This window comes from Protopterus annectens, chromosome 14.part0 (genome assembly GCF_019279795.1).
Source record: "Protopterus annectens isolate FY-2018-M chromosome 14.part0, PAN1.0, whole genome shotgun sequence".
Taxonomy (NCBI): Eukaryota; Metazoa; Chordata; order Ceratodontiformes; family Protopteridae; genus Protopterus; species Protopterus annectens.
Window position 1 is genome coordinate 19,767,095 of NC_056748.1, and position 11,904 is coordinate 19,778,998.

General features: G+C 44.1%; 1 protein-coding gene across 1 annotated transcript in view; it reads right to left on the minus strand.

Annotated features, from left to right (window-relative positions):
- The window catches only part of CWH43 (cell wall biogenesis 43 C-terminal homolog), a 676,650-nt gene that overhangs the window by 320,786 nt on the left and 343,960 nt on the right, over positions 1 to 11,904 (minus strand). The gene's annotated exons all lie outside the window — the stretch shown is intronic.

An 11,904-nucleotide genomic window follows, 5' to 3' on the forward strand; every position in this document is an offset into this window, starting at 1 on the left:
CATTTTATGACCTAACCCACTCAGTGGTATAAAAGTTGGCTGTAGGTGATTTGGTCACATTGACTAATGTCACCAAAAACGGGCATAGGTATTTGCCAGTGATAACTGAGTTGAGGACCTGGCCTAGTACAGACACCCACGCTAATTTTGGGAAGGGTCTGTGTGCCCCTATTAGTCATTGTCTATCTGCCATAAAGCCCAGAAACCCTGGGTGAATAAACTACTGGTCAGATGGTATACAGCTGCCCAGCTTGGTTTACCTGGGATAGCTCTGTTGAGCCAAAGCTGGATGTAAAATCGACCAACCTGATAAACATGAACTAAGGATTGCTATGTACAATGTGGACTGACTGACTGGACACAGCTTGGAAGTGGATGATATATGACAGTAAGAAGGAGGCTGGACATTGTCTGTATCCAGGAGAGGAAACTTGGCTTGGCATCTACAGTCTACTACTCAGGGTCTTAGGACAAACTAGAAATAGTATGGGATTTGTGGAGAGGGAGAGGCTTCAGAAGGCAGTGAGAGACACCATCAGAATTAGTGACAGGCTCACTGCAATTTGATTCCATTGTAAGGACAGGGCTGTATTTATAATGTCAACCTGTGCCCTACAGAAGAGTTGTAATAGTATGGAAAAGATTGCATTTAGACAGTAGTTGCAGGATTTGTTAGATAAAGTAGGACAACATGAGTCGGTGTTGATAACTGATGACCTGAACATAACAGGACAGAAATAGCAGGATATGAAGACAGCCTGGGTTCACATGAATTGGCCAACAGGAATAAAGAAGGAGAGGTTATTCAAGACTTCTGTCTAGCAAATGTGTGATGGTGGCCAACACATGGTGCAGCAAGAAAGACAGTCATAAGATCATGTACAAGCGTGGCCAAAATGCAAGCTCAGATAGACTTTCTCCTAGTAAGGAAAGGGGACTGAGGCAGAATCAGCTATTGCAAAGTCATCTCCAGTGAAACAGTTGGCTGACAGCATAAACCCCCTGGTCATCATAATCATCTGCAAGCAGTGATCAGGCAAGGATCTAAGGTCAACAGAGACTGGGCTAAAGACCTGAAAGTTGACTGGAGAAAAAGCTCAAGAGATCAAGAAAATACTCAGGGTTCTAGCACTTCAGGAAGAAGAGGAAATAGCTGGAAAGAAGAAAAAAGACAATGCCTCAAAACAGCATGTGTGGGGACTATAGAATAGATATGCGACTGTGCAAGGGATGGAAATACCGTATATAAGCAAAGCTGGTGGTGGAATGCAAAAGTACAGTAATTTATCAAAAAAAAAAGAAGGAAGGAATGCAAGAAAAAGTGGAAGATAAAAAAAAAAAGACAGATTAGGCTAATAAGGAATACTGGTTGGCTAGCAAAGAGACTAAGAGAACAGTTGCATTATCAAAGAAAAAGGCAACAGAGGTACTCTACCAGCTTCAGGAAAGTGACTCAGCAGATGTTACAAAGAAAGTCTATCAGGTTGCATGGAAAAGATGTTGCCATCAAGACCTCACTTGGCCGAGTTGACCTGTGAAATATCAGCAGGAATGCTTCCAGTCAACTAAACTGTCCAATCATCTGAAACACCCAGGGCATTATTTATAATGTGTCCATGTGCCACCTGGCCAGTTCTCATGATTCAGACATTTGGTGTACCATTAACCTATACCAAAGGATACTATTTGGGAACTTCCTATGGAGTCATCTAGTTAGTAAGTGTAATCCCACGCTTGATTGACAGGCCTATACGCGCAACTACTGTACAGGTAAAGAACAGACCACATGCAATATGTTATTTTTTGTATGTTGCAGACAATGCTGGATATGCCATAGAGTTTTGGTTGAGGTCCTTCACATGCAAACCGCCATACCATACCATGCAATGACCTATGACAGACCCCAAATGAAGCACAAAATATAGTGGAGCATGTATACGGACTACTGAAGGGATGCTTCTCATATCTAGACATCTCAAAATGGGTATTGCAATACAGTCAAAATATTGACATAATCATTGTTGTACTGTATGCAATGCTATATAGCATGGGATTCCATAAACAGGGCAGCAGGTGAATATCTTGACAGAGCATTCCATAGAGTAGCAGAAGAAGAGAAGGATAGAGAGTCAGGAAAGGAGCAAACAAAATCGCCACTGATTCTAGAGACAACCACAAAGCATCCTATAGCTATGTCAAGAATCTCAGTGGCAACACCCAGATCTGCTCTGAGTTACAGCACAACAGCATGAAAATTACAGAACCAACTGATATTGCCAACTCCTGGCAGATAGGTTCAGTGCTAACTCCCCCTCCCCTCACCCTCTAAAGGGCCAATGTCTATACAGGAAGAATGCAGAGTCCCTGTAATCACAACTGTGCAGGTAAAAGCTGCACTCTCTAAAGCCAAAAACACAGCATCCATGGGACCAGACAACATCCCAGGCTGCGTTTTACACGAACTTCAGAACGAACTGGCTCCTCACCTAAGCACCATGTTCAATCATAGTCTCACATCGGGCTTTGTGCCCACTGAATGGAGCACAGCAACAGTTGTCTCACTTCACAAAGGGGGAGCCACCACTGATCCCAGGAACTATTGCCCTATTAGCCTGATGAGCCTGGTCTGTAAGGCCATGGAACGTATCATCATGGAACTCATAAACAAAGACATCGGTAACCTCCAAACTCTGGATCCCACCCAGTTCGGGTTTGTGAAAGGCAGATCATGCCTACTGAACCAAAGCTGTAGACGAGGCTAAGGTGGTTCACACAGCCTATCTTGACCTCGCCAAGGCTTTCGACACCATCCCCCATTCTGGAATTATAGCTAAACTCACTAAGCTAGGTACAAATCCCTACGTCACAAGATGGGTTGTCAATTGGCTCACTGACAGAACCCACACTGTAAAAGTTGCAGACTCCAAATCTGACTTCAAACCAGTGATAATAGGGTTCATTCCTGGGACTGCTCCTGTTTGGTATCTACTTCTCTGAAGTACAGGCTAACACAGAAGGCCTTTGGCTAATGAAGTTTGCAGATGACTGCAAACTAGGAGCCATAGTTGAATCCCCAAATGATGTTGACATCCTACAGAAGGGCCTCACTGAGACAGATGCCTGATGTCAGAGCCATGGCCTCAAGCGCAATGCCAAAAATGTGCATTATCATCCCCTTTGGTAAAAACTCTGTACCAATGAACTGCCACATAGGCGGCAGTCTACTTAATGCCGAATGTGTGATAAGAGACATGGGGACCCAGGTGGACAGTAGTCTCTCCTTTGATAATCACATTGCCACAGTAGTCAGGAAATCCTTTTATGTGGCACACCTCATCACAAAAGGGTTCTCATCTAAGAAAAAAGAGGTCATTGTTCCCCTCTACTCAACACTCATTAGACCCATTATAGAGTACAATGCCCCTTTTGGAATGTACCTCACAAGACATCTGCAGCAGCTAGAAAAGCCACAGAAGTACCTCACAAAGAGGATTACTGGCCACAAACAGATGCCCTACACTAACCGCCTCAAAAAACTCCAACTTTACTCCATAGCTTATCACTTACTCTGAGGTGATCTCTGCCTAACATATAAAGCTATGTCAAACCCTGAGCTGTTGGACATGCTACACCTAAAGAAATCCCAATCCCTCCAAGCTACACACTCTAGGGACCTAAACCTTGTCACCACCTAAACCTTGTCACCACAATAAACAGGACATGCTGAAGGGATAGATTCCTGTCCCAGAGACTTACCATACTCTGAAACAAGCTACCCGTCTATGTCAAGCAAAGTTCCTCATTAGCACTCTTCAAGAAAAATCTTGATAAGTGGATGGGAAATAGGAAATACACCCAGGGATCACTTCTATGGCTCTGCTCAACAGGGGCACAGGAAAATAACTTTCTTGGGTGGCGTAAGCCAGGGAACCTTGTTGGCTAGGCTTACTTAGTCCCTTGGGCCGATAGCCTAGTACCTACTTATGAACCTATGAATAGTTCCACAGCTGAGGCAGAGGAAGTATCCCTACATTACAACACAAGCAAAGAGGAAGTTTTAGGTCCTCAGCTGTGAGTCATGATGCAGACAGCACAGAATTAGATGATGCATACATTATCACAACCAGGCTATGTGGCGTTATACATGGACTGGCCATGCTGTGTATCAAACATGGCGATACTCAGACAGGTGAGAGGGTGGACAGGGTACAGTAATCATAACTTCCACAAGTGGAAGTGTACAGTGACAAATGATTGCAACAGTATCATATAGGGTAGGGTCATGCGAGGTAAACATGCAAGTCATATATTCTGGGAAGTTGTGAATATCTGAGGATCACATCCTCCAGTGGTGGGGTCAAGCAGCCATGACAGGACAGGACTATTGGCAGTGCCCAATGCATTGGCTTGAGTTTTAGGACTTGACTCATTCTGTGATAGGGAAGGTATGGAATTAGAGAACCAAACAAGCACACTCTGATGGAGCATCCCGTATACTGAGCCTGGCACAAAAGCACAATTGCAGCCGCTTAAGTGCATACTAAGAATGGTCACACTTCCAGCCAATGAGCAAGAGATCAGCACCTTGTCATCCCATCTGAGCAACTTAACTACTTCTGTCTGGGGCAACTGCCCCTTTTACCTTCCTTTGATACAGCTCTCTCTTTCTTTATCAAAATAATTATCATTCCCTTCCCCACCTTACATACCTTATTGTTAGTCTTGCGTTTTAAACCTGTCTGCATTTCCTCTTTCCTACTTTCCTATCTGTTCCATTTTCTTTACATTTAGATAATGCAAAGCATGAGCAGTGTGCTTTGCACACCCATGTTGCTCTACCTGATGGCTGCTATGGTGATTTTCTTATGCCACAGGTGCAGCAATACAACAGTACACTGTATGCATGGACATTTAATGACTGCCTGCTTTAGCTCTGATCCCCCCCATGCTGATCACATGCCCTGTTGTAATACTGCTCCTGCCATAAGGCAGGCTATTGTTGTTTGTTCTGTTGTCATTACACTTACTATGCTCAGTGCAGTGGCATTTTTCAATGCCTAATTTATCTGATTAGCCATGAGCTGCTTTGCACAGCAGTCAGCAGCCTCCTCAAAAATTAATTTTATGTGGCGCTTTCTATTGCAAGGAATTATTTTGCTCGGATTCCTTAATAAATTAAAAAGATATATCCTGAATAACATCTAGTGAGTTGACAGAGTTACATTATTCAGGGGAAAACCCTGAGGAGTATATTATTAGATCAACTTTTTACTTTTATGTCAGGAAGTTTTTCTTTCATTATGTCCATTTTTTGGAATGCAAGTAAATTTTGGACGTAGTCTTAGAAATATTGTTGTCACAGGACGAAATGCTTGTCTCATATTCCACAATCCCACATACTCATTCAGCCAAAGTAGTTTAATACTACTAATTTTCTCAAACACTTTATCCTCAGCTAATTGTAATGGCTTTCATGTTTTTTTTCAATTCAGTCAAAAGAAGATTGGTATCAGTAGAAGAATTTAATTTGCTCACTTTTGCATCTAAAATTTAAGTCTTTTAAATGAAGTTTATTTCTCTAGAGTTGAAACTGAAAAAAATGTCTTTGTACCTTGAGATTCCACCTACTCTCTCATTTTGCCATGCTGATGAAAAGATAGACTGAAGGCTTACTAAAACTTTAAAAATAATATTGATAGACATAAACAGCTATAAATCCACCAAAGAAAGAAGAAAGCGAAAAAGGTAACACCAGACTGTAGTAAAACATAGTGCCATGTGTTTATAATCCACCACATCATGAAAACCTTGTGAAACTACTCTAAAAGTAGGAGGAGACTTAGGGCTAGCAAAACACTTTTTCAGGTCAGACTCCATGTTCGAATTCCTCATCTAACAGCTGATCTTAAAGAACTGATCTCAAAGTATCAGCTTGAATGAGGAGGGACTTTTACGAAATAGTCACCAGCAGGATAGCTATCAGAACTATTTTTAAGATAAAGCCTAATACCCTTTGTGTCTATAACATACTTGTAACAATCCTACACATTCAATTCCAACCCTATAATGGTATGGATATATAAAATGGCAACCTTGATATCTGCACAATACTCCTTCTTTGGTTTTTGCCTCCATCCCCAGGAAATTTTTGGCACCACACTGTCCCTAGTGCCTCTGGTGGAACACTTTCTGAAAATTTTTGGCAAGGTTTTCAAAAAGTACAGTTGTGTACACTTACCATAAATGTATATGTTCGAGTGTATTCACTGTTGCAGTCATCATACTTGGGTTATCTGCCTGCAAGTAGCCCTCAGTTGACCTGAATACCAGAGACTTAGTATTTCTGCGTCGGTTGCTGTCACTCCAGGACTGATGTCAGGTCATCAGGGGTATAAAAACAGGCAGCCAACACCATTACATCAGTTTTTCTTGCCCCAAATGTCAGGAGCCCCCCGATAGGGAGCTAAGTTATGGTGGAGAAAAACACCACCAGTAAAAAGTAAATCCCAATACCAATACCCCTGAAAGGGGTGAGTAATATCATAGTGAGGAGAGAGAGAGAGAGAGAGAGAGAGAGACAAGGTGGCTGGAGGGAGGGAAACCAGGACTCCAACACCGAATACACTCAAACATCTACATTTATCGTAAGTGTACACAGGTTCCTATCATATTATCGAAAACTGATAATGTCGAACAGCCATAATATCGAAAGTGCCGTTCATTAAAACTGCCCTTGTAGGATCGCAGTACAGTGAGGATCAGTAAATTTGCCCTTTTCTCACTGTAGTGCTACCTCAGAGTTGGTATATATAATCAGTGGGGGGGTGTGGGGGGCACAGCCCCCCCACAAGAACAGTTTCAATGAATGGCACTTTCGATGTTATGACCATTCAACATTATCAGTTTTCGATAATGTGATATAGACCTGTGTACAGAACTGTACTATGTTCTTCATGTTACAATGTTGCAGTCATCACACTTGGGTTGATTCCCAAAGCTGAAGAAAAGGTGGAGGTAGTCAAGAAGTGTTTGGGCTGGCTAGTATGCCTTGCAGGACTGCTGTTGCAAAACCTGCCCTGGATTTGGAAAAGATAGGCAGGTGGTAATGCTTGGTGAAGGTGTCTACAGAACTCCAGGTAGCAGCTTCCAGGATGTCCCTGGTAGGGACTCCCCTGAAGAATGCTGTAGAGGTAGAAGTTGCCCTAGTGGAATGTGTTCTGACCCCCTGAGGGGTTGGTTTCCCATGGTGCTTGTAGCAGAAATGGATGCAGTGTGCTATCCATTTGGAAATTGTTTGTTTAGAAATGGCCTTGCCCTGTGCCCCTGGTGCAAAGCTGACTAGTAACTGGGCAGATTTCCTGAAGGGCTTAGTCCTATCAAGGTAGAATCTGAGCTGTCTGTGCACATCTAAGGAGTGCAAGATCCTTTCCCCTTTATTTTGAGGATTAGGGAAGAAGATTGGCAAATGGATGGATTGGTTGAGAGCCACACTGGACATCACTTCAGGCATAAGGGAAGGATTAGTCCTGAGGGAGACCCTGTCAGCATGGAAAATAATGAAGGGTGCCACAGCCATAAGTGCTTGTAGCTCAAACACTCTTCTACTTGAAGTGATGGCCAGATGCAAGGCTGTTTTCCAAGAGAGGAATTTTAACTCTGCTGATGCTGCAGGCTCAAAGGGGGGTAGCATGAGCTTTTCCAGTACAAAGTTAAGGTCCCAAGCAGAGGTGGGTGCTGCCTTTGTGGCCTTAAGTTGTTTGCCCCTCTCAGAAACTGTTTGATAAGATGGTGAGAGAAGAGAGGTGGCTCAGTGTTGTAATGAGCCGAGATGGCAGAGGCATGGATCTTAATGGAGGAGAAGGATAGGCCTCTGTGGAGAAGGTCTGCTAGGTAATCCAGGATTAGAGGTAAGGATGGCAGTGCTGTGTCCTCTCCTTTAGAGTGAATCCAGGAACAATACTTTTTCCACTTATCATCATAGGATTTCCTTGTACTGGGTCTTCTGGCTTCACGAATGACATCCAGTAACTGCTTGCCTAGGCTGGTCACTGGGGGAGAATTTAAGGAATAAGCCAGGCTGCAAGCTTCATGGTTTGCAGTTGTGGGTGCAAGATCTGTCCCCCCTACTGAGTGAGGAGGGTTGGGATCTGGGGGTAGGTGCCAGGGTGGCACCAGTGACAGGCTGCGCAGTAGTGGGTACCAGTACTGGCGTGGCCAGCTTGGGACAATCTAGATTGTCCTTGGTCTGTCCTGTCTTATCTTGAGCAATATTCTTGAGATATTGAGCATAGATTGAGTGGTTTTCCCACTGGAAGGATAGGGCATCCACTTTCCAGGCCCTGCTGTGAGGCATCCTGGTGCAGAATTTGCTGAGCTGGTGATTGCAGGGTGAGGCAAAGAGGTCCACCTCTGGCGTCCCCCATTTCAGAATACTGAAGGTGCTGGTGTCTAACTACCACTTGTGTGGGTCTAGGAGATTTCTGCTTAAGTCTTCTGCCAGAGAGTTTTGTCTGCCTGGCAGGAACTGAGCTTGCAGATGAATCTGCATGTCCAAGGCCTTGTTCCACAGGGCCATGGCTAGCCTTCAGAGTGGGTAAGAGTGAGTTCCCCCCTGCTTGTTCATGTACCACATAACTGTGGTGTTGTCTGTTTGTATTAGCAGGGGTCCTGGTGAGAGAAGGGACCTGAAAGCTGTCAGAGCATGCTGAACAGCTAGCATCTCTTTTTGGATGATGTGCAGATGAGTTTGACTTGGGCTCCAGTGGCCCTGAATGCACTTGTCGTCCAGGTGTGCCCCCCAGGCATAGTCTGATGCGTCTGTGGTTAGGGTCTGGGTGGCATGGGGTTGAGTAAAGGGAAGTGCCTTGTTGTGGTTGAATGCTGCTGCCCACCAAAGAAACTTTGTTCTGACATAAGGTATGACAGGTATAACGGTTTCCAGGTCCTGAGAATGATGGCACCAAAGACTTTTTAAGTACCACTGAAGTTTCCACATATGCAGTCTGGCATATGGAATTAGTAGAATGCAGAGGCCATGAACCCTAGGGCCTGCAGATTTTCCTTGTGGATAGCTGGGTTCTGGTGGCCATTTGAGTGAAATAACCTGTCAGATAGGCTTGTTTTTCTGGAATAAGGAATGCCATCTGGGATGCTGTGTCCAAGCTTGCTCCCAGGAATAAAATCTTTTGACTGGGGACTAGTTTTGATTTCTTTTCATTGATAGTGTACCCCAGGAAGGTTAGAAGGTTCTTCACAAATGTCAGGTGTTGCAACAGCTGTTTGTGACTGTCTGCCTGAATCAGGCAATCGTCCAAGTATGGGTAAATTAGACTTTTTCTCTGTCTGCAATAAGCAATGGCTGGAGCCAGGCGTTTTGTGAATACTCTGGGAGAAGTGGATAAACCAAAGGGAAGTGCAGAGAACTGATAATGCATAGATCCTGCCCTGAAACTTAGGTATTTCCTGCATGAGTCCCTGATAGGGATGTGCAGATAGGCGTCTTTTAGGTCTAGGGTGGCTAACCAGGCATCTTTGGACAGCATAGGAAGAAGCTGCTGAAGGGTTAGCATTTTGAATTTTGGTACCACCAGGAAGGTGTTTAGAGTGGAAAGATCTAGGATTGGGTGCCAAGTGTCCTCTTTTCTGGGTACCAGGAAAAGTCTGGAATAGAACCCTTGGCCTATCTGTTCTCCAGAAACAGGCTGAATTGCCCTTATGGAGAGCAGGGACTGAACTTGGTTTTGTGCCTCTGCCCACTGGTTTGGAGGAAGGTCTGGGAATCCTTTTGGGGTTGGCAGTGAGTGGAAGTAAAATCTGTACCCCGGGATACTATGTCGAGGACCTATCAGTCTTTGGTGATGGAGGTCCAGTTTTTTGCATGATGGGACAGTTTTCCTCCTAGGGGCACAAGCAGTTGGGCAGAGGTGAGGAGTGGAATAGAGGAGTCATTGTGAATTCTTTCCATAAGGGGGTGGCTTAGCACTCCCTGTTTTTTAAGTGGAGGCACTACATTGTTTACATCTCTGCATACCCTGAGACTGTAGTCTGGAGGGGTCTGTTTCCCCTGGGTTTAGTTTGAGATGGCCTTGAGTTTCAAGGAACAATGCCTATTGAATCTAGGAGGCTGCACTTGCAAGAAATCTTTGACTGTCTGCATAGATATAGCCTTTTCTTCCATCTTTTTTAGAACCTCTTCTGCTTTGGTGCCAAACAGATTGTCCTTGTTCAAAGGGGCATCTAGTAATTTTGATTTGACATGGTCTGACAAGGTCTGCTCCCTAAGCCAAGTGTGCCTTCTCAGTACAGAACCAGTGACTGCTGCCTGCAAGATGCTTCTAGGGCATCAAAGCCACATTGCAAAGTATGCCTGCTGACTTGGCTTGCAGAATGCATAAGCTCTTGTAATTCTTTACTTTCTGCACAGTCTGTAAAGGTAGCTAATTTTTGCTAAATAAGTTCCATAATATGTTGCTGGTATTTCAGCATGTGAAACTGGCAATTCAATGCTCTTATAACGAGAGTTGCAGAGGTGTATACTTTTTTACCTCATCTGTCTAAAGCTCAGGAGTCCTTGTCCGAAGGAGTATGATTCTTAGTTGTAGTTGTTTTTATACCTTTAGGCCCCTGGGAAATGACCTCTTGGTCAGCAGTAGGATTTTTGAAGAGGAATTAGTGAGAGTCAGGGACTCTGTAGTACCTGTCTGGTTTCCTTGGAGCAGGGGGTAAAGTATCAGGAGTTAAGCTGGATTCCATAAAAACATCATCCACAAAAATCCAGAACTGGAGGTATTGCTAAAAGTTTATGTTGTGGCAAGTCTAGAAATTCTGAGTCTCTTTTTGGACTGAGGATAGTCTTGGCATTCCCAGTGGAAATGCTCTCTTAAAGTATGTAAGGTTTCACCAAAAGAAAAAAAACTCTGGAGGAGAGGCAGAGGGAATGGATTCCTCTGCATCTGAATCCTCATAAGCATATAAGGGCATGTCTTCATATTCAGAAACCTCAGAGTTGTCAGAATCCTAGTCTGTTAAAGCTGCTGGGAACAGGTCTCCTTTTCTCTTAGCAGGAGAAGGCTGGCTTCTCCTAATCAGCACAATCAGGTTTTCTGCTATTTTAAGCATTTGATGTTGTGGCAAGGAAGCAGGTGCACGAGTTTGGGTCATCATTTTTTTATGCTTAGCTCATACTCTTGGCCTTAGAAACTCCATAGTTTTAGACAGAACTGAATATGCGAAAGAAGTCACCGGTTTGTTTCAAATATCGGTAGTGCAAAGAACTTCCTCAGAAGCCGGTGTCTGCACAGCGGCTCCGGACCCATCCAAGGTAGAGACATCTGCAGGTTCCGTAGTCAAAGAAGAGTCTCGTGGCATACCAGACTCCGAACAGGTCTCAGTAGCAGCCTGTGAATCCATCAAAGTGGGCATCAGGGGATGCGAAAGCACCTCACTGTGTACCGGTGAACTGGCGACTAGCTTAACGGAAGCTTCGTTGGCAGTTTTGGACCTGTGCGATCTGTCTCTGTCTTTATCCTTATGTTTTTTCGAAAGTTCAGTAGTTGGATGGCTTCTGAAACAATTTTGGAATACAGAGATCGTGAGCGAAAGTATTTAGTGACAATAAAGGCCCGATGATGAATAGTTTGGGCATTGAACAAAGCACAAAACCGACAGTGAGATACATCGTGGTCTGGGCCTAAACAGGTGACGCAGTAAGAATGGAAATCTCGGTGTGGTATTTGCTTTCCACAGGCGAGACAATTGTTAACTTTTTCTGACATCGGTTAGAGCAAGAAAAAAGGATCCTCAACGGGGTACTTAGCTTTAGAAGACTTCAGGATAATTCAATTCATAAACTAAAACTCAGATAGCGGCCCACCGGCACTCGTGCAAACTGCTTCTGCTTCAGAC